This window comes from Taudactylus pleione, unplaced genomic scaffold (assembly GCF_031769625.1).
Source record: "Taudactylus pleione unplaced genomic scaffold, aTauple2 ptg000644l, whole genome shotgun sequence".
Lineage (NCBI taxonomy): Eukaryota > Metazoa > Chordata > Amphibia > Anura > Myobatrachidae > Taudactylus > Taudactylus pleione.
In genome coordinates this window covers 1160626-1181313 of record NW_028285046.1, presented here as the reverse complement: position 1 = coordinate 1181313, position 20688 = coordinate 1160626, and the positions used below count along the sequence as shown (strand labels likewise).

At 46.4% G+C, this 20688-nt stretch overlaps 1 protein-coding gene across 1 annotated transcript in view; it reads left to right on the top strand.

The window, feature by feature from the left end:
* Window positions 1-39: 39 nt before the first annotated feature.
* Window positions 40-20688, top strand: part of LOC148478925 (uncharacterized) — a 51870-nt gene continuing 31221 nt past the window's right edge. Inside the window, exon 1 of the mRNA XM_088455189.1 lies at window positions 40-475. The gene's annotated coding sequence lies outside the window, so the exon portion shown is untranslated. The remainder of the gene's footprint in view (window positions 476-20688) is intronic.

The following is a 20688-nucleotide window of genomic DNA, read 5'->3' as shown; positions in this document are numbered from 1 at the left end:
GCTGTAAGACTATGCTGAGCGGACAAACTTTACTGTCTCCCTGCATCACATGGCTAGCGTGGCAGCGCGGGGGTTGTAGTTTTCCTGCTGTACAGTGTTATGATTTCTAGTGATCGAGTCACAACGCGTCCCAGAAGTCCATTCTGCATATAGAGCCTGGCAGCAGCTATCACCCCTCCGCTGCGCTGTCCTGTCCTGGTTACCGCAAACGAACAGCGGCATTGGCTGTCCGTGGACATGTACGGTGTCCCTGGCCTCGTCATGCTGGCTTCATCCCGTGAGATGTCAGGGCAGGGCGCTGTGATCTGCTGCAGACATGAAGCGTGTTTGCAGCTGTGTGTCCAGTCACTGTTCTAGCACTACAAGTCCCAGCAACACCCACCCTCAAACCAAACCATGTGTGGACTGTGGCTCCCAGCGTCCCGTTCCTGAGTAATAAGGAATAAAACTACGACAAGGGCTTTAATGTCATCAGGTAACTGCATGTACTATATGTGGCTTCAGGCAACTGTGCATGTATACAGTATGTGGCATCTGGCAACTGATTGTGTACACACACACACACACCTACCTACCTCTGAAGGGCACTCAACAGGACTTCCACAGCCTATATAGATTCAATCAAGAAACCAGGCAGAGCCAGATATAATGTCAACGTTTCAGCAGAAGGTGCTTTTATCATGTCTTGATAAAAGCACCCTCTGCTGAAACGTTGACATTATATCTGGCTCTGCCTGGTTTCTTGATTGAATCTATATAGGCTGTGGAAGTCATGTTGAGTGCCCTTCAGTTCTTTTTTCCCGTGTATATTCTACCTCTTGGTTTGTTGTGGCACCGGGGCAATACATATATTTTTAGGAGAGTGCCGGACTCCTATATGTTTATATATATATATATATATATATATATATATATATACACACACACACACACACACAATGTGTGCGTCATTAATTTTGGCACTCAAACAAAAAGAATAGGATGCTTGCTCACGGTGTCCTCCTCGATATGATTATCGATATACATATACTGTAAGCAGCAAGAGGCGGCACTTAGAGGCTTCCTAACGGTGTAAGTATCAAATTTAATCCAACATCAACATTTCGAAGAGCGTATCCTTGTATATCTATCTATCTCAGTGATCGCGCTGAACAAAAAAAAATGTGGCTCCCAAGGACCCCTCACTTTTAAAAATTGGGGTCCTACTCCACAGTTTCTGGGTCCCATCACAGTTTATGCCCCTCTACCTGTAGCATGTAAAAACTCACCTATAGCTAAATATTTTGCACTGAGCATGACATGGGGAGAAGGGCACAGGGATGGAAGGGGAGAGAACACAGGAGAGCAGAAGGGGTGTATATATAGAGAGAGGTTATGAGGGGCCACAGGAGAGCAGAAGGGGTACAGATATAGAGAGAGGTTATGAGGGGACACAGGAGAGCAGAAGGGGTACAGGCATGGGGAGAAGGGAACGGGGCACTGAGGTGGGAGGGCAGAGTAGACAGGAGAGGAGAAGGAGTACAGACATAGGGAGTGGGACAGAGGCCCTGATTCAGAGGTGCTCGCAAAAAGCGAGCACTCGCTCTGAATCAGGGCGGGGGTTAGTTTTTTTTAGTTGCGGCCTCTTGGCCGCTCGCATAGCTGTGGGTTACCACCCACAGATTATGCGAGCGGCCAGGTGATGGTCGCGATGGTCAAGACCATCGCGACCATCGGGCTTGCGACGAGACCTTTGCGGTAGGGTCTTGTTGCCGCAAGCCCCAGTGGACTTCCTGCTCTAATAGAGCAGGAGGTCCACCTACTGACATCACGAGTGATGTCAGGAGGGCCGCCCACAAATGGCAGATGTTCCTGCAGGAACGCCTCCATTTTGCCCAGCCACCCCCCCGCCCTGCCTTCCAAACGGGGCGAGCTGTCGATCAACATCGACAGCCGCCCCTTTTGGATGCGAGCGCTTGAGCGAGTGCTTTTTGCGCTCGCTCCGGGGCTCGCGCATGCACACTGCCTAACAATCGACTCGCTTGCGAGTGTTCCTGAATCAGGCCCAGAGTACATAGGAGAGCAGAAGGGGTACAGACATGGGGAGAAGGGAACGGGGCACAGGTGGGAGAGCAGAGTACACAAGAGAGCAGAAGTGGTACGAACATTTGGAGAGGGGTACAGGGCACAGACTTGGGAGGGCAGAGTACACAAGAGAGCAGAAGAGGTACAGACATGGGGAACATGGGTAGAGAGCAGAGTGGGATTTAATAAGGGTCATAGGGCCTGATTCAGACCCACTCGCGAGCGGCTGTCCGCTCGCAAGTGGGTCGATGTTATGGACTGAGCATGCGCACGACGGAGGGAGCTCCGTCGTGCACATGCGCCAGACGCGATGAGCGAAGGAAATTCCTTCGCTCGTTGTGTCCGATCAAAGGGGGCGTGCTGTCAATGTTGATTGACAGCACGCCCCCTTTGGTGGGCGTGCCGGGGGCGTTCCCACGGGAACGCCTCCCGTCAGAAGCCGGCCCACTGACATCACTAGTGATGTCAGTGGGAGTGATTTTGGCTCTGATAGAGCCAAAATCACTCCGGAGCTTGCGGTTGAAAACCTCAACCGCAGGCTCCGGCTCGCAATTTCGATGGTCGCGACCATCACAAAGCACGCTCGTATAGCCTGTGGGTGGTGACCCACAGCTATACGAGCGTCCAGGAGGATGCTCCATGAAAATGGAGCCCGGCCCTCATTCAGAGCGTGCGCTCTGCTCAGAGCGTACGGTTCTGAATGAGGGCCATAATCTATGTATAAAACAGTACAGACCAATGGGTTTATCAAAGAGAAACATCAAATAGGCCACTCCAAGTTGTTTTATTACCGTAAAATTTACAGGAGGAGGTGTCGCAGATTCACGTGACGTGGGCAACAGTGCAAAAGGCAGAGGAAGAGTGAAAGGCGGTCGGTCGGCGCGGGGGCGGAATGCCTAGTTATTAACCTGTCTGATTATGAATTATCGCCTGTAGAAACCCGTATATATTGTGAAGAGGTTTATCTTTTGTGCCTACCAATGAACCAGATAATTTTGAGTGGCAAATCGATAAGTTCCGTCTTAACAGGCAACTCAAACTTAGAGAATTTTTTCTAAAAATGCGACTACTAATCCCAATACTGATATTCCTCTCTCTCTGTTGAAGCTGCAACCTAGATCCAATTTTGACCCCCCCCGTCAAGTAATGCTACCATCAAAACTTTCATTCGATTGTTAGATCAACAAACTGCCCCCGGTTTTGACAAGTCATCTTCCAGAAGTAATTTGACTGGCACTGAATGGTGTGCTTTGAATAGACTGTCTAAAAATCCTGATCTGGTGTTCAGACCGGCTGATAAGGGTGGCGCTTTGGTTGTTCTCAACACGACAGACTATATTACTGAAATTCAAAGACACCTCAGCGATACTGTGACATATAAACAATTAAAAGGTGATCCGACCAGTGTATTTAAGAAACCGTTGCACGAAATGCTACAAAGGGCATTTAATGAAGGTTTGATTTCCTCTGACTTAATGTCTGTGCTGATCCCTGCATACCCTATTGCACCCCTACTATATGTTATCCCTAAAATACACAAGACTCTTGTTAAGCCGCCCGGACGTCCTATTATTGCGGCCACCAGATTTCTCTATCAACCATTGGCTACTTATTTGGATACCTTATGTCAACCTTGTATCCAGCAAAATCAGTACTATCTTCTGGACACGATGTCTCTTCTCAACTCTCTCAATGAACTGCCAGTTTTTACTGAAGATATTTTACTTTGCAGTATTGACGTCACTAGTCTATATACTGTGATACCACATGACCAAGGGCTCTTAGCCATGAGACGCTTACTAACCGATAATTCTTTGTATTGTGGGCCTAACATCGATCTGATTATTGATTTGTTGTCTTTGGTTTTGCACAATAATTTTTTTATTTTTGATGGCATTTTCTATTTGCAATGTGTTGGTTGTGCGATGGGGTCCAGTGTGGCCCCATCGTACGCCAACACATACATGTTTGATGTTGAAAATCAAGTCTTTTTTTCTGATAGCAATATCTCTGATAATATCGCCGTTTGCAGACGATACATCGATGATTTGCTGATTTTTTGGCGTGGCAGTGAGTCTGCCTTTAAATCACTTATGGATAAGCATAATGTTCTGAATCATCCAGTAAAATTTACGTATACTATCAGTCCTACAACGGTTAACTTTCTTGATGTACAGATTACCCTTGAACGAGGTAGGATTGAAACTTCTTTATATACTAAACCTACTGATCGCAACAACTTGCTTCATATGTCTAGTTTCCATCCTTACCCACTCAAGAGAGGATTACCATTCTCTCAACTTTTACGCATTAGGCGCATTACCTCTGACCCTAATCTTGCCGATGTTCAGATGGAATCTATGATCCGTACATTTTTGGATAGGGGATACGATGAGAAACTTCTCTATGAGACCAAGACCAAAGTTCTTGGTATGAATAGAGAGGACCTACTAAAGAAACATGATAAACGCTCTAACACCAATATGTTACCATGGGTTACTAAATATAACACTGCTAGTTCCCTTATTAATCGGACATCTAGAAGTTTATGGCCCATAGTTCAATCTGATACAGATCTTAAGTTAGCTGATACTAGGTTAATGGCTAGTTACAAAAGAGGGCGGAATCTTAGAGATTTTCTTGTCAAACCCGATATTCACACCTCTTTGTCTCACAAGCCCAGTCACTTTTTGGCAGGTAAGAAAGGTTGTATCAAATGTACGTGTACCACCTGTGGTTTTCTAATTCCTGGTGACACTTTTTGTCACCCACAATCTGGTAAAAATTTTCTATTAATTTTAGACTTACGTGTAATTCTAAGTTTATCGTTTACCAGATCATCTGCCCGTGTGGGCTCTCGTATATCGGTAAAACCGAACGCTCCTTTAAGGAACGTATGGCTGCCCATAGATCTGCCATTCGAGCAGCTCTATTGAGCGGCACTAGTGAGCAACCGGTGGCACGTCATTTTGGTCAGGTTCCACATCCACTTTCTACTCTACGTTATCGGATGATCGATCACGTCCCCCTATCTCTGCGGGGCGGTGATCGCGGTTTGAAACTTCTTCAATTGGAAAGTCGCTGGATTTTTCGTTTAGGGACTCTTGCTCCCAAGGGACTTAACGAGCACCTTGGCTTACAATATTTCATTTGAGTAGTGGTTGTGATTGTGACACCTATATTGAATTTACCAGTTTCATGCCATGCAATGTTTGTATTTGTCTTTATTATATTGATGTTCTTCATTTAAGCTATGCTGATTTGGTTTGGTTTCAGTGTTTATTTAGTCTCCAATTAGCAATGTATTTCCTTACACTTAGACTTAAGTGCTTGTGTAGTCTGTCTTGCTTTGTAATATATACTGTTATGATCTTTTGTACCTATATTGCAGTTCATTCATCTATTATGCACAGTGGTGCAGCAGCGCTTTGTGTTTTGTCTTGTTTTGTTTTGTTGTATTGTGTTACCTTGGTGATGGGTATATGATGTTGGGAGTGATTACGTCACTCTCTTGCGCCGCTGGCACGGGTGTATGGTCCCGTTTCCGGCTAAGGCGTCTGCATGTTTCACGGGTGCTACTTAAGGTAAGATTCTGTCCTGTATTCTTTAGCCTGAGGACAGTGCCGGTTGTGGGCACAGAAACGTTGCTGCTTTTATTGATGTCGCATTAAATTTGCCTTTTTTCAAGTACCCTGAGTGCCACGATTTCATGTTCAATATATATATATATATATATATATATATATATAAAATATAAAGCCAAATGACCCGGCACTCTGGGGCCCAGCAGGGCTATCTTGCTCTGGTGCCTTCCTTAGGAGTTAAGCGCCTCCACATGCAGCATACCGGAATAAGGCGGCACTGGGAGACTTCACAGATCTTGAGAAACTTTAGTTATTTATTGTCATAGTTATCATTGTTTGGGGGAGCGGGTCCCCTTCATCAGGATACAATCAAGTGTAACATACAGAAAAAAACTTAAATAGGCTTACTTTCATTATCCCCCCTGTGAGCTTCTCGATCACAATAGCCTGACTTCCGCTGTGTGCGCCACTGGTACTGGAAGCTGAGAAGCCACCGGAAATGACAACACCAGGATATACATATATATATATATATATATATATATATATAGTGACACAGTTAGGTTAGGGGGTCCCTCTCCTGGGTAGAGGACTCCTTCCTTTCACACACAGCAGCTGGGAAACAGTACGCCAGATTGGATGCAAGTACAAGCTGGTCGGCGCCAGTCTTTATTGTGCAATGTCAGAAATAACACAAAGAAAACATAAACGTAAATCCTAGCCCTGTCGGGGCACTAACTTCACAGGTAGTTCCCTCACTATCAGAACCTGGCAGGGCCTAATGCCCTCACCAGCAACAAAAGCACAGTACAACACTCACAGTTAGGTTTTCAAGTGTCTCTGAGCAAACTCCCTGTCTGCTCTCCCAGGTGAGACAATCAGCCCTCAACACACTAGGCTTATATTGGCCACTCTCAGGTGGAAACCCTAACAAGCCTGTTACCAGGCTAAGAGAACCAAAACCTGGAGTGGCCGTGGGTGGAGCCCTCCCTCTCCTCTCACCCACAACCCCCAGGTCCCAAACCGGCTTTTCAAAAAGCCGAGACTCAAGTCTGCTACACTGCAGACTTTCTCCTGGGGATTTTAAACACATAGGACAGGAATCTGGGATAAATGTCCCTGCCACAGACCACTTTACCAGTGATCCTATCACTATATATATATATATATATATATATATATATATATATATAATCCATACGGTTGGCACTCCCTCTAATGTACAACTTGACCGAGGTGCCAGCAATACAAATCAACAATAGCCCATATCCATTAGCAGCGGCACTCATCGGATTTCCAGAAAGAAATAAAGGCACACATGGTGTAATTCTACGTTTTGGGTTTATTTCAAACCTTCGTCAGGAACAATTGACAACATATACATCTCACCTTAAATACCCCAAAGTACTGATGAGACGCCGGGATCCCTGTCAGCTCTGTCTGTCAGCGCCCGCAGGACTTCCTGTGTGCACCTGGAAATGTTATCCCCGGCACTCACTGAACTTCCAGTGTGCTCAGAAAAACCAGTGTGCACCCGGAATAGTCGTCCCCGGCGACCCCTCCGTTGCCATGGTTGTCACTCGGCGTCTCTTTCCTCCCCTAACCCTGTGCATGAATATGTTAGCTGTTAATCATTGCCAACAACGAAAACATAAAAAAATAAAGATAAAAGACAGACCAACAGTCCAGTTAAATACTGTTACATAATATTAGGAGCATAATGTTACTTAATATTCTGCAATAATACCTTTTAAATGCATTATATCCATATAGCAATGAAGAGATGTGATGCATTATGCTCCCAATATATTAGGTTACTTAATATTACAAAGATTGGGAACAATCTATATTCAAATATCTAGTACCAAAATTCAAGGGTTCACAGATGGAGCACTACACTATATCACCCAACAGTAAACCACAGACAAACACAAAAATAGACGAAAGAACACAAAGAACAGACAAAGAACTTGTGGAGAGACACTTCATAGAAACACATTAAATGTCAAATAATCATTTAAACCTCTGGGCTTGAGAGTGTCCAACAAAAAAATCCATTTGGACTCCACTTGTAAAAGTTTCCTATGTCTGTCCCCACCCCGTGGATTGTCAGGGATGTGATCTATTATGGTATGTCTAAAACTAGATAAGCTATGTTTACATTCAGCAAAATGTCTTGCTATGGGCTGCTCTGAAGGTTTACCACTTAGGGCTGCCCTAATGGCTGACCTATGCAAGGCCATGCGCTCTCTGAAGGTGCGCATGGTCTTGCCTATGTAGCAAAGGCCACATGGGCATTTGACTATGTACACTACATAGCTACTCGTGCATGTCAATACACTCCTGATGTTATAGCGTCTTCCAGTATGTGGATGGTGGAAATACTTCCCTGCTATCATGTATCTACATGTTTGCATCCAGTGCACTTATAACATCCACCTGCTTTGACCATACCTGGTTCTCCAAACTGCATAAGGTTGGTAATATCAGCCTTAACTAGCCAGTCTCTTATATTTTTGCCTCTTTTCAAACATGACATAATTTCCATATGTTTAAGGTCTCGTAAGTCCCTGTCTTTCTGGATAATGGGCCAGAGTGAGCGTGATGTCTCTTCTATAGATCGATGGGAGGTTTTATATTTTCTAACCCAGTGTAGCTTATTAGTCTTGTCTTTAGACATTGATTTATTGAGCAATTCATGTCTCGTTATTTTTTGTACTCTCTCCACTGATTTATCCAAAATCTTATCGGAATAGCCCCTCACTTTGAACTTATTGGGCGGAATTCAATTCTTTCCAGCCCCTATCGCGCCCGACGGAGCTATTCAATTCTTGCTCCTGTCGGGCACGATGAGCTGCCAGCGCTACATTTCAGCTCGCAGCCCCTGGGGATGAGAGCTGAAATGTGCGAAAAGTGACATGTTTGGGCGCCCAAACATCACTTTTCGCAATCGCGCCCAACACTTTGGTCGGGTTTAGCTGCTTTACGCGGCTAAACCTGACCTCTATGGGCGCGATCAGCAAGAAAATCTTGAACAATTGCATAGCGGCCCGCGATCTCCTGTCATTTTAGGCGGGAGATGCGGGCCGCGAAAACAATTGAATTCCGCCCATTGACCATCACTTTCAAACACAGCTACTTTGTCCTCATCACTTGTAATTCTTTTAACCCTTAGTTGGGAATACGGGAGGCTTCTTTTCATAGCTTCTGGGTGGTGACTATTTGATAGCAATAGGGTATTACGGTCTGTTGGTTTAGTGTATATTTCTGTGCTCAATTCATTATTGAGCACAGAAATACTAACATCCAAATATACAATCCTTTCTAAGCTTAGATCATATGTGAATTTGATGGGGCATTCCGTGTTATTAATCAATTCCATCATTGTTACAAATTCTTCATGTTTACCCAACCAAAAAAGTATGACATCATCTATATATCTGGAAAAAAATAGGACTTTGTCCCTAACATCCCTATTAAAGAAGAATTCCTGCTCAATATTAAACATGTATGAGTTCGCATAGGCCGGGGCCACATGCGACCCCATAGCACTTCCCGTTAGTTGTACATAGTACTCCCCGTTGTAATAAAAATAATTCTTATACAAAATAAACTCCAATAATGATAGAAAAAATTCTAAATCAGGGCCTTTGTATAATGGGTTATTGTGCAGGAGATCTCGCATGGCCTGTATCCCCTGTCGGTGAGGTATGTTCGTATAGAGACTAGTTATGTCCATCGTGCACATCCAAGTGTTTGCTGGAATCAGTCCCAAATCATTAAGCTTCTTCAGCAGCGTCGTTGTATCTTTAAGATACGTGCTCCTTCCTTGGACACAAGGTTGAACATAAGAGTCCAAGTATTCAGATATCACACTGGATAAAGACCCTCTGGCCGATATTATGGGCCGTTTTGGGGGCGAAATTAGGTTTTTATGGATCTTCGGTACACAATATAACAATGGTACTACTGGGAAGTCTGTCTTTAAATACATGCTTGTTTCTGAGTCAAGTATACCTTCACAAACTGCTTTTTCCAACAGTGTGTCTAATTCTTTCTTGAATCCCATAGTAGGGTCATTAGGCAATTTCAAGTATGTCTCTGTGTCAGCCAATTGTCTACTGATTTCTCCATGATACTGTGCAATGTCCTGTACCACGATGCCTCCACCCTTGTCTGCCGGTCGGTATACCACATCTTTGTATCCACTTAGGTGCTTGAGGGCCTTGAATTCTTCACGTGTTAAGTTATAATTGATGCGCACGTCTTTTTTAACGGCTTCAGTTACCTGTACATCTAGTGCCTTCATAAATGCTGCAATGGATGTATTGCTGGATATCGAGTCAAACATCGATTTTCTTTTAAAAACTTTTTCTGTCACTGCAAGTGCCAGTGTATTGTCTTTTTTGTTATTACTAAAGTATTCTCGTAATTTCAGTTGGCGATGTAGCCCGCATTGGTCAATTTTCCAATCCAACTCCTTAAAGGTTGTAGTGGGAACAAAACTGAGGGAGTCATTCAGACCCGCTCGCGAGCGCAGGACGCTCGCAAGCGTGTTGATGTTCCCCCAATGCGCATGCGCACGACGGAGGGAGCTCCGTCGTGCGCATGCGCGAGACCTGAATAACGACGGCCAAGCTGTCGTTATGGGTCTCGCACTAAAGGGGGCGTGCTGTCGATGGTGACTGACAGCACGCCCCCTTTAGTGGGCGTGCCGGGGGCGTGGTTGCCAGACGGAGGCGTTCCCATGGGAATGCCTACCGTCTGAGTCCGGCCCCACTGGCATCGCTAGTGATGTCAGTGGGAGTGATTTTGGCTCTGATAGAGCCAAAATCACTCCAGGGCTTGCGGCAACGAGACCCTACCACAAGGGTCTCGTCGCAAGCCCGATGGTCGAGATGGTCTTGACCATCGCGACCATCTTTTTGGCCGCTCGCATATGCTGTGGGTGGTCACCCACAGATATGCGAGCGGCCAGGAGGCCGCTCCATTTTAAGGTAGGAGGGCACTGATTCAGAGCGAGCGCTCTGGTCAGAGCGTCCGGCTCTGAATCAGCCCCACAGTCCTTTATTAATACCATAATAGATCACATCCCTGACAATCCACGGGGTGGGGACAGACATAGGAAACTTTTACAAGTGGAGTCCAAATGGATTTTTTTGTTGGACACTGTCAAGCCCAGAGGCTTAAATTATTATTTGACATTTAATGTGTTTCTATGAAGTGTCTCTCCACAAGTTCTTTGTCTGTTTTTTGTGTTCTTTTGTCTATTTTTGTGTTTGTCTGTGGTTTACTATTGGGTGATATAGTGTAGTGCTCCATCTGTGAACCCTTGAATTTTGGACCTCATTTCCTGGGGGCGAAATGATTTTTTTATGGATCTTCGGTACACAATATAACAATGGTACTACTGGGAAGTCTGTCTTTAAATACATGCTTGTTCCAACAGTGTGTCTAATTCTTTCTTGAATCTCATTTTAGGGTGTGCCTTTATTTCTTTCTGGAAATCCGATGAGTGCCGCTGCTAATGGATATGGGATGTATGTATATATATATATATATATATATATATATATATATATAATCTCTGTATGCCCGAATTTCATGTTTGGCCTGGACGTTGATCAGTAAAGTCAGTCCCTAAACTTGGCGGACAACTGGGTGTAGTTCCCCATCGTGTCCTACGACAGCGAGGGGGGCAACTACACCAGGTTTGCTGAGTACCTCCTTGACATATCCCAACCCTTTACTTATGGTGGTTTATGCTAACTGGTGGCTGGGCATCTGTTTGAGTTCGTATTCGAGGTTTACTGCAATGGTGAGCTATATGAGAGTTTAGTGCTGAACATCACCCCATGAGAAGGCTACGCTTACGCAGGACCTCTAGGGATTATTGCGATGCATACTGTTCATTCTAGCACTCTGCACCTATATCATCCTGTGCAGTTCCTCTTTTCTGCCTGGGGTGTCACTCTCTGCTCTGGTGCTTCTAGCACACTCAGCGGATACCACAAACTGCTGAGATACAGACCAGAGTGTGCTAGAAGCACCAGAGCAGAGAGCGATACCCCAGGCTCGAAAGAGGAAATGCACGGGTTGTGACAGGTGCAGGGTTCTAGAATGAACACTAGTGATGTGTACCTGCCACGTGAACCTCAAAAAGTGTGCACCAGCCTGACTCCACCTCACAGGCATCACTTCTTTCTGTTCACAAGAATGCTCCTCCCCACACTAAAAGAAGTAAGCAATATCAGGATGCGGCAAGGAAATGTGCGCAGATTAATCCTACGGTGCATTGTGCTACGGTGGCTAAGTACCAACAAAATAACTCTGAGGGGAACAGAACAGTGTTGGCCAGGTACCAGCAAGATCAGCCCAAGGTGCACAGAGACCTGACTCACAGACTTTTTGTGGCTGCAGCACAGTTTAATATTCCACTTGTGGAGCCACACCAACTGCCACCTCAAGTGCTGCCAAACATAACTGGCAGTTGGTGTGGCTCCCCTATTTGAATATTGGACTGAGCTGCAGCCCCACCTCTGGAGCCGCCGTATGATCCTGACGTGGCTTACACGGCAGACAGCACTGCAAAGGGGTAAAATATGTTTCTTCAGGGTCCATAGGGATCCACAGGGATACCATGGGGTGTAGGTGGTAGATAAGGACCGGATATCAAACAGTTAAGTTTTCAACTGCCAGGATGCAACGGTCCTTCTCCCCCAAATCAGTTTGCTTGGTGTCTGGCAGGAGCTCGGTTCACCTTTTATAACAGTGGGCTGCCTCATGCAGTCCAAAGCTTTATTTTTATGATTTCAAATTTTATCTATTTTACTGAGTGCACAGCATCAGACTGTCTTCAGGACAGTCTGTGCTGCCACTCCATCACCCCTCTGGGCGCTGCAACTCCATAGCATCGCTTGGTATTTTCGGCAGGGCTCCCGGGGACCTTGCTAGCCAGCCCTGTGGAGGACCCCAGACTGCAACTCTGATGCAGGGGACAGGCCTCGACCTCGTGATCCACTAGACCACCAGGGTACATATGGTGCGGGAATCCAGTGTCCCGGTAGTCAAAAATCAGCCAGGGAAGGTCAGCTTTCCCTATTACAGCGGCCCCTCACCCAGCTCAAGGCGCCATTCCACTGCGGTTTGGACGCTCTGAGCTGTTCTCCTCGGACCCAGTCCCCTCAGGTCTCTGGCGGTCATTTTCTGCAGGCTCAGCCACAGCTCTCTCTGGAATATGCTGGGTCCGGTCCCCCTACATACCTTTCCCAGGAGTCAGGTTATATAGCGCTATAGCCTACCAGACATTGAGTAGTTGAAGGTAGCACCTTTTTTGCAGTTAGTGTTTCTGCATAGTATGTCACTTTTGCTAGCTCTGTCTGTCTGATTTTTCTAATCTATCAGCCTATGCCTTTCCCTTTCCTCTCACTGTAACCCTATCATACAAGTGTATTCAGGGTCAACTATACTTCACTTTTTCTTATAAAAGTGAAGGCTGTCACGTACTGTTTGGTTCCATATTCTCTCCTGCAGCTTATGTAAGCATAGGCAGGATCACTATACTGAATACCCTTTTGTATACACTGTCGCATAATGGCGTCTCTGCATACCCATTTGTATTTGGTGTATTCTGTCGCATAATAACGTTTGCATTCCCGTTTGTATTTGGTTTATCCTGTCACATAATAATGTTTGCATACCCATTTGTATTTGGTGTACTAGCGACTGGTCGTACATTTCTCTCAGGCAAATCCTGTTCAGCAAGTTTGAATGAGGAGGATGTTGTCCAGGACGGAATATGTACAACGTGTTATACTACACCAGGTACGTCTTCTGCCCTTGCCCAGAAGCCTCCTTGGGTGTCCCTGACTAAGGTGCTTGCTACTACTGCGGACCGCCTGACAGTCCCGGCAGTAATCCCCTTTTGGGGTTGCCTCAACAGGTACAGGCAGTACCGGTGCTTCTATGGGTAGATGTCCTATCTACTTCGATACAGTCTAGCAGCTTCCTCTAAAGCCTTTCAAAATATGTTGCAAGGTGAGAAGCCCCTACCCAGTAAACCTACCAAGCGTATTGTGTTGTCTTCACAGTCTATGCAACTTTCAGAATCTGAGATATCATCTGAGGCTTAAGACGCTGACGATCTCTCTGATACTGAATCTCCCTCAGGGGACGGAGAGCATCAATCTAAAATTAATATACCTGCTTTGGTGTGGGCTGTCAGATCTATCCTCCAAATAGAAGACGACGAGCCTACCCACTATTTAAACAACAAACAATGGCTTCAGCAGAGTTTCCTCTCCTGATCAGCTAGCCGAACACATGGCAGCAGCTTGGCAGATGCATGGTAAGAGGTTAGGCATTTTTGGAGCTAAAACCTATTACCCTTTTTTCCTGCAGCTCATTGCGCAAAATGGGAGGCTCCCCCAGCAGTAGATTCCCATGTTACACAATTGATTAAAAGCTCTACATTACCTATCCCTACAGCTGCCTCACTAAAGGATCCTACGGATTGAAAGATTGAGTCTGGTCTCAAATCTGTATACACTCTGTCAGGAGCTATTGCTCGCCCGACCACAGCATTGCCTGGGTGGCTAAAGCAATTGAGAGCTGGGCAGACGCTCTAGAAGAGTCTCTTCCCTCAGAGGCTACTCGGGATCCAATGTCCTATATAGCTCACATAAGAGATGCAGCTTGATATATTAGTGAAGCGACTTAGATTGCTAGTCTCCTGGCCTCTTCTTGGCTGCGGTCATGGAAGGCGGATGCAGACTCTAAGAAGGCCTTAGATGCATTACCTTTACAATGGAGAAATCTTGTTTGGATTGTAGCCACATTGGCAGAATCAAAAACTGCTTTTCTGCCATCAGCAACTACTGCAAAGCCTCGGGCAACGTCCTTCAGGTCCTTTCGTCTCCAAGGCATACCTAAGGGTCAGTCCTTTCCTAGACAGTCGGCTTCCACAAGGGCCACAAAGCCTAGGACCAAGCAGACCTGGGCCACCAGACCTTCTGCTTCAAAATCTGAGGACGAGCCAACCGCCTGACAGAGTAGGAGACCGACTTCTTCAGTTTGCCCAGGAATGACGTCAGACCACCACAGACGCTTGGGTAAGAGAAGTGGTCTCTCACGGGTACGCTTTCTCATTTCTAAGACGACCACCCCACCAGTTTTTCTACACAGGCCCTCCATCAGACTCGAACAAGCCCCTGCTTATCCAGAAATCCATTCAGTCCTTGTTACATGCGGGGGTAATAGTTCCAGTCCTTCTGTCATAGCGAGGGAACGGTTATTATACTACCCTGTTTCTGGTGCAGAAACCAAATGGGTCTCATCGGCCAATCCTGAACCTCAAATCCCTGAACAAATTAATCAGGGTGCCCAGGTTTCACATGGAAACCCTGCGCTCTATTGTACTGGCTATAGAGCCTGGGGACTTCATGGTATCTCTGGATATTCAGGACGCGTATCTACATGTACCTATAGCGCCTTCTCATCAGCGATATCTCCGGTTTGCTGTACTACATCAACATTTCCAATTTCAAGCTCTGCCCTTTTGGACTTTCTACAACTCTACGGATCTTTACCAAAATTATGGCGGTCATGTCGGCCCACCTGCATTGTCAGGGAATCTGGCTGCTGCCATACCTAGGTGACCTCTTGCTCTTCTTTTATCTTCTATACACACTACCCTTGTTTGCTTAAACAAGGATATCCAGATTGTATTTATTTTTGCCTTATTTGACACCGCTGCATGGTACATCAGGTGTTAAAGAATATTGTAACTGTGATCATCCCCTCTTTTTTGATTTTGATGATAGGAGTGACTAATAATCTTAGACTCATATGTAATGTACGAACTATGGTGTGCGTTTATGACATTATTTTATCTTACAATAGAAGCGGGACAACTGTAAACGCTGCAATACATTTAATGATCTATTAATTTGCCCTGTATTTTTTCTAATGATATGCCGATCTATGATATGTATCTATTGGGGGGAATTCAATTCAACGCGAGATCCCAGAGCTATTCCATTCAGTGCGCTGTGTGGTCGGAGAATGGCGGTTATCGCGCCTTAACAAGGGTGTTAAGGCGCTGTAACCGGCATTCTCTGACCAAAGTTCCGGGCATGCTGCTGTTAGCGACGCGCTCAGCAGAAAACCAGCTGCGCGTCCGGCACTTTGGTCAGATTTCTCCTCGCATCCCCAGGGGGGTGCGAGAAGAGATCCTTAGCCCGCCCAAACAGCGTGGTGTATTGAACAGCTGCGGGAGCTCCCTCCCGTTGCTATTCAATTACGCGCTGAATTGAATTCCCCCCATTGCTACAAATTATACGCTGAGATATGTTGAAATGGAATTGCTGATAGAGATGGATATTCAGATGGATAATTATATGTTGCTTACAACACGCAATTTTGCTTCTATATTTCTTGCTATTCTCACATATTGAGAAACCATGAAATGTTATGTTCTTCATCTATTTATCAAGGTGTCACTTTTAGACACATTATTTATACATTTGTATCAATAAGTACCATTAAGAAGCAACACAGGATTCCTTTGAACTTAATTATTTCTGTATATTTCATAGCAGCCTGCGAGGTTACTATACAAAATCCTTTTACATTTTTTCACCATTTTGGGAATTTATTTCAATAGCCCAGAATTTTTCCATATGGATATGACAAATTGCAACCAATATTTATGAAAAATGTTGACTAATAACCATATATCCTATGTGCAAGTTGCACAACTTATGGTATATACACACGGTCAGACTTGCTAGATGGAACGATTTTACTAACGATTTCATGAATGAAGAACGCTTTCTGACAGTATTTAAATGAATGAAATCGTCCAAATCTGTCTGCAAACACAGGACCTGATTCAAACCCGGTCGCGAGCGTTGTGCGCTCGCAACCAGGTTGATGGTGGGCCAGTGCGCATGCGCACAACGGAGCCGGCTCCTTCGTGCGCATGCGCGAGACCCGGATAGCGACGAGCAACCCGTCGCTCCGGGTCTCGCACCAAAGGGGGTGTGTTGCCGATGTTGAGTGACAGCACACCCCCTTTGGTGGGCGGACCGGGGGGGGTGGCTGCCCAGACGGAGGCGTTCCCATGAGAACGCCTACCATCTGGGGGCGGCCCCACAGGCATCACAAGTGATGTCAGCGTGAGAGCTTTCGGCTCTGTTTGAGCCAAAAGCTCTCTGGGGCTTGCGGCCATGAGACCCTACTACAAGGGTCTTGTCGCAAGCTCGATGGTCGCAATGGTCTTGACCATCGCGACCATCATCCTGGCCGCTCGCATTAGCTGTCGGTGGTAACCCACAACAATGCAAACAGCCAGGAGGCCGCTCCATAAAAAAAAAAAAAAAGATGCCCTGATTCAGAGCGAGCGCTCTGTCAGAGCGTCCGGCTCTGAATCAGGGCCACAGTCGATTTCAGATATCGTTATCTGACATGCGGGCACGCGCATCGTTCGTCGATGCATGTCAAACATGTCAACGATATCAACGATGTAATGATTTTTACAATTGTTAATATCTTCCAGAAAATCTGACCGTGTGTACCCTCCATTACTGTAGATATCTGCTACTAGTGGCTAATTTAATGTTCTTTTAAATAAAGCGGTATATATTCTACAGGCCAGAGATATATGGCCCCTTTGTCACGGCCAGGGTTTCTCAGAATGGTGGTCGCTGGGTATTACCTGTGAGGTCATTGTGGCGGAGGGGTCACTGGCAGCGGTACTGGTGTTTGGCGAGGGGCATTGGCTGCGCGTGGTTCTGTGCGGGCACATTGTCACTAGGCCTGGTGAGGTCTGCTGCTGCTTCTGTTCCGTTGGCATGGGCACCGCCATCTTTCTTGCGGTCAAGTGATTCAAGCTGTCCAATCCTGGTGGGTCATGTGTTCTTTCCAGCCAGTCACAGCGCGGCACTGAGTATTTAGGAAGGTCCAGAGCCTTCCTTCCTTTGCCAGTACAACGTGTTTCTCAGCTGCGGCTGAGAGAGAGTACCTGTGCCTTACTTGCCTCCTTGGAAGTGCTACTAGCCTGAACCTTGCCTGCTCCAACCTGCACCCTCCATTTACCTTTTCACCTGCCTGAGTACCTGAACCTACTGTTTCCCTGCACCTTGTCTCCACTCGCTCCCAGCTGGACTTCATTACCTCTGCCTGCATTCTTTTACAGCTCACCATACCTGTATACTGGACTGTTCCTGCCTGTCACTATCTGGACATTCTCCCATTTACCCCCACTACAGTTATCAAGTGCACTTTAGTGCTATACCTGGACTTTTTCATTTGCCATTCCCATGTCTTCTAAGCCACAGTTAAAAACTCCACTTTTTCATTTAAATCTGCTTCTGTGTCTGCTCCTATCACCACCCCGGGTCCACAACAAAATCATAACCTCACACCCTTATGTTTATTGAAATAAATAAAGGTTAAGTTTTATTTTGACCTATCATATCATACTTTGAAGCCCCCACGCAGGGTTTTTCTTTGTTGTTGTTCCCATGGACTCTTCTCTTAGGCTCTTTTGGGAGTACATACATGATAAGTGTTGACCTCTTGCTCTTAGCAAGCTCCCCAGAGGTTCTTTAACGCCATCTTCATGTAACCTATGCCTTCTTGCAAAGGCACGGCTGGTTAATCAACTGGAAGAAGTCCTCCCTAAACCCTACCCAGAGGATGGTCCATCTGGGAGCTCTTTTAGATTCTTGGGGTCAGGGAATCTTCCTGACAGCAGACAAGATCTCCACACTGCAAATACGTGTGTGCAGATTCCTACGCAGTTTCCAAGTGTCGGTCCACTCAGCAATGCAAGTTCTAGGTTCCATGATATCCACCTTCGACTTACACTCAGTTCCACTCCAGACCCCTGCAACAGCTAATCCTATCCAGGTGGAATGGGTTGCCCCATCGGATCAAAACACAGACGATGGTTCACTCTCCAGAGGTTTGTCTGTCCCTATCCTGGTGGCTACAGATGTCACATTTAACTAAAGGTCACCCCTTTTGGATTTCGGTATGGGTTCTCCTTACAATGGACGCCAGTCTCCAGGGCTGTGGCGCAGTGACCGGTCAATGCTCCTTCCAGGGATGTTGGACATCGGCCGAGTCGACCTTGCCAATCAATGTATTGGAACTGCGAGCCATCTACAGAGCCCTCACTCTGGCAAAGGACATTCTTCAGGGCAAGACTGTGCAAGTGCAGTCGGACAACGCCACAGCAGTGGCCTACATCAATCACCGGGGATACACTCGAAGTCAGTCAGCAATGGCAAAAGTTCTCACAACGGCCGAAGGTCACCTTCGGGCCATGTCCACAGTGTTCATTCTGTGAGTTCTAAACTGGGAAGTGGACTTCCTCAGCTCTCACGACGTGCATACCGGGGAATAGTCTCTCTACCCAGAAATCTTTCAACTCCTAGTGGACAGGTGGGCTCCATACACAAGCACAAACTGCCAATGTACGGGTCCAGTACAAGGGACACCGAGGCAGCCTTTGTAGATGCCTTGTTAGTGAAGTAGACCTTTCATCTGGTGTATCTATTTCCTCCAGTCTCCCTTCTTCCTTGAGTCCTCCTTCGGAAGTTCAAACAAGACGGATTCACTGTCCTGCTGGTTGCCCCAGCCTGGCCCACATGACATTGGTACTCAGACCTTCGGAGCCTCTCTGTAGACACCCCATTCCTGCAACCTCAACGGCCAAACCTGTTGTCTCAGGGTCTCTGTCTTCACACGGACCTGGGTCGTCTGTCTTTGATGGCGTGGCTCTTGAGACATCCCTCCTGAGGTCTAAAGGGTTTTCTCACTCTGTGGTCCAGACTATGCTCAGAGCGCGTAAGCCGGCCTCTGCCCGGATTTACCATATAATGTGGAATACATACTTCCAATGGTGTGATGTCAGAAACTATGACCCTCATGAGTTTCAGGTTTGTAGAGTCGTGGCCTTCCTCCAAGCTGGATTGGACCTTGGACTCCGCCTTACCTCGCTGAAGGTACATGTCTCTGCTCTGTCCATTTGGTTCCAGCATAGAATTGCTTCACTGCCGGATGTCCACAGCTTCCTTCAAGGTGTCCTCCGCATACAATCTCCCTTTGTCCCCCCTGTGGCTCAGTGGGATTTGTCAGTGGTTATTCAGGCCCTACAGGGCACTCCATTTGAACCTTTGGAATCTGTGGATCTCAAGTGGCTCACAGCGAAGACTTTTTCTTCTGGCTGTGGCGTCCGCCCAAAGGGTACCTGATTTAGGGGCGCTCTCATGTTGCTCCCCATTTCTAATTATCAGGACAGGTCTGTTCTCTGAACTCAACTTGGTTTCCTTCCCAAAGTGGTTACTCTTTTCCATATTAATGAGGAAATTGTTGTCCCGGCCTTCCATTTACCAGACCTCTCGGCAGGTGAGGCCTCCTTGGATTTGGTCCTTGCTCTCAGGATCTACATGGACCATATCAGTTCTCTGAGGAAAACAGACTCCCTATTTGTGCTCTATGGATTTCACAAGAAGGGATGGACTGCCAGTAAACAAACATTGGCCAGATGGCTTTGCATAACTGTCTCACAGGTCTACATGCAGGCATCCCTTCCTGTACTACTGTCACTACTCATTCCACTCGCTCTATGGGTCCCTCGTGGGCAGATCACCGTGGCGCCTCAGCTGAACAGCTTTGTAAGGCGGCCGCGTGGTCTTCGCTCCACACCTTTCTTAGGTTTTTTGCCTTCGATACCTTTGCCTCTCAGGATGCATCATTTGGATGCCAGATTCTCCTCTCAGCTCAGGAGCATCCCCACCCTTGAATACTGCTATGGGACATCCCCATGGTATCCCTGTGGATCCCTATGGACACTGAAGAAGAAAATGAGAGTTATGGTAAAACTTACCTATGTTAACTCTTTCTTCGAAGTCCATAGGGTCCACAGGGCGCCCGCCCAGACTTCCCTGGCTTTTCTGGATTGGGTTTCCTGGTCACCAGCTTTCCGTCTCTTTGATGTGAGAGTGTGATTCTGCTGTGTACCAGTCTTCCT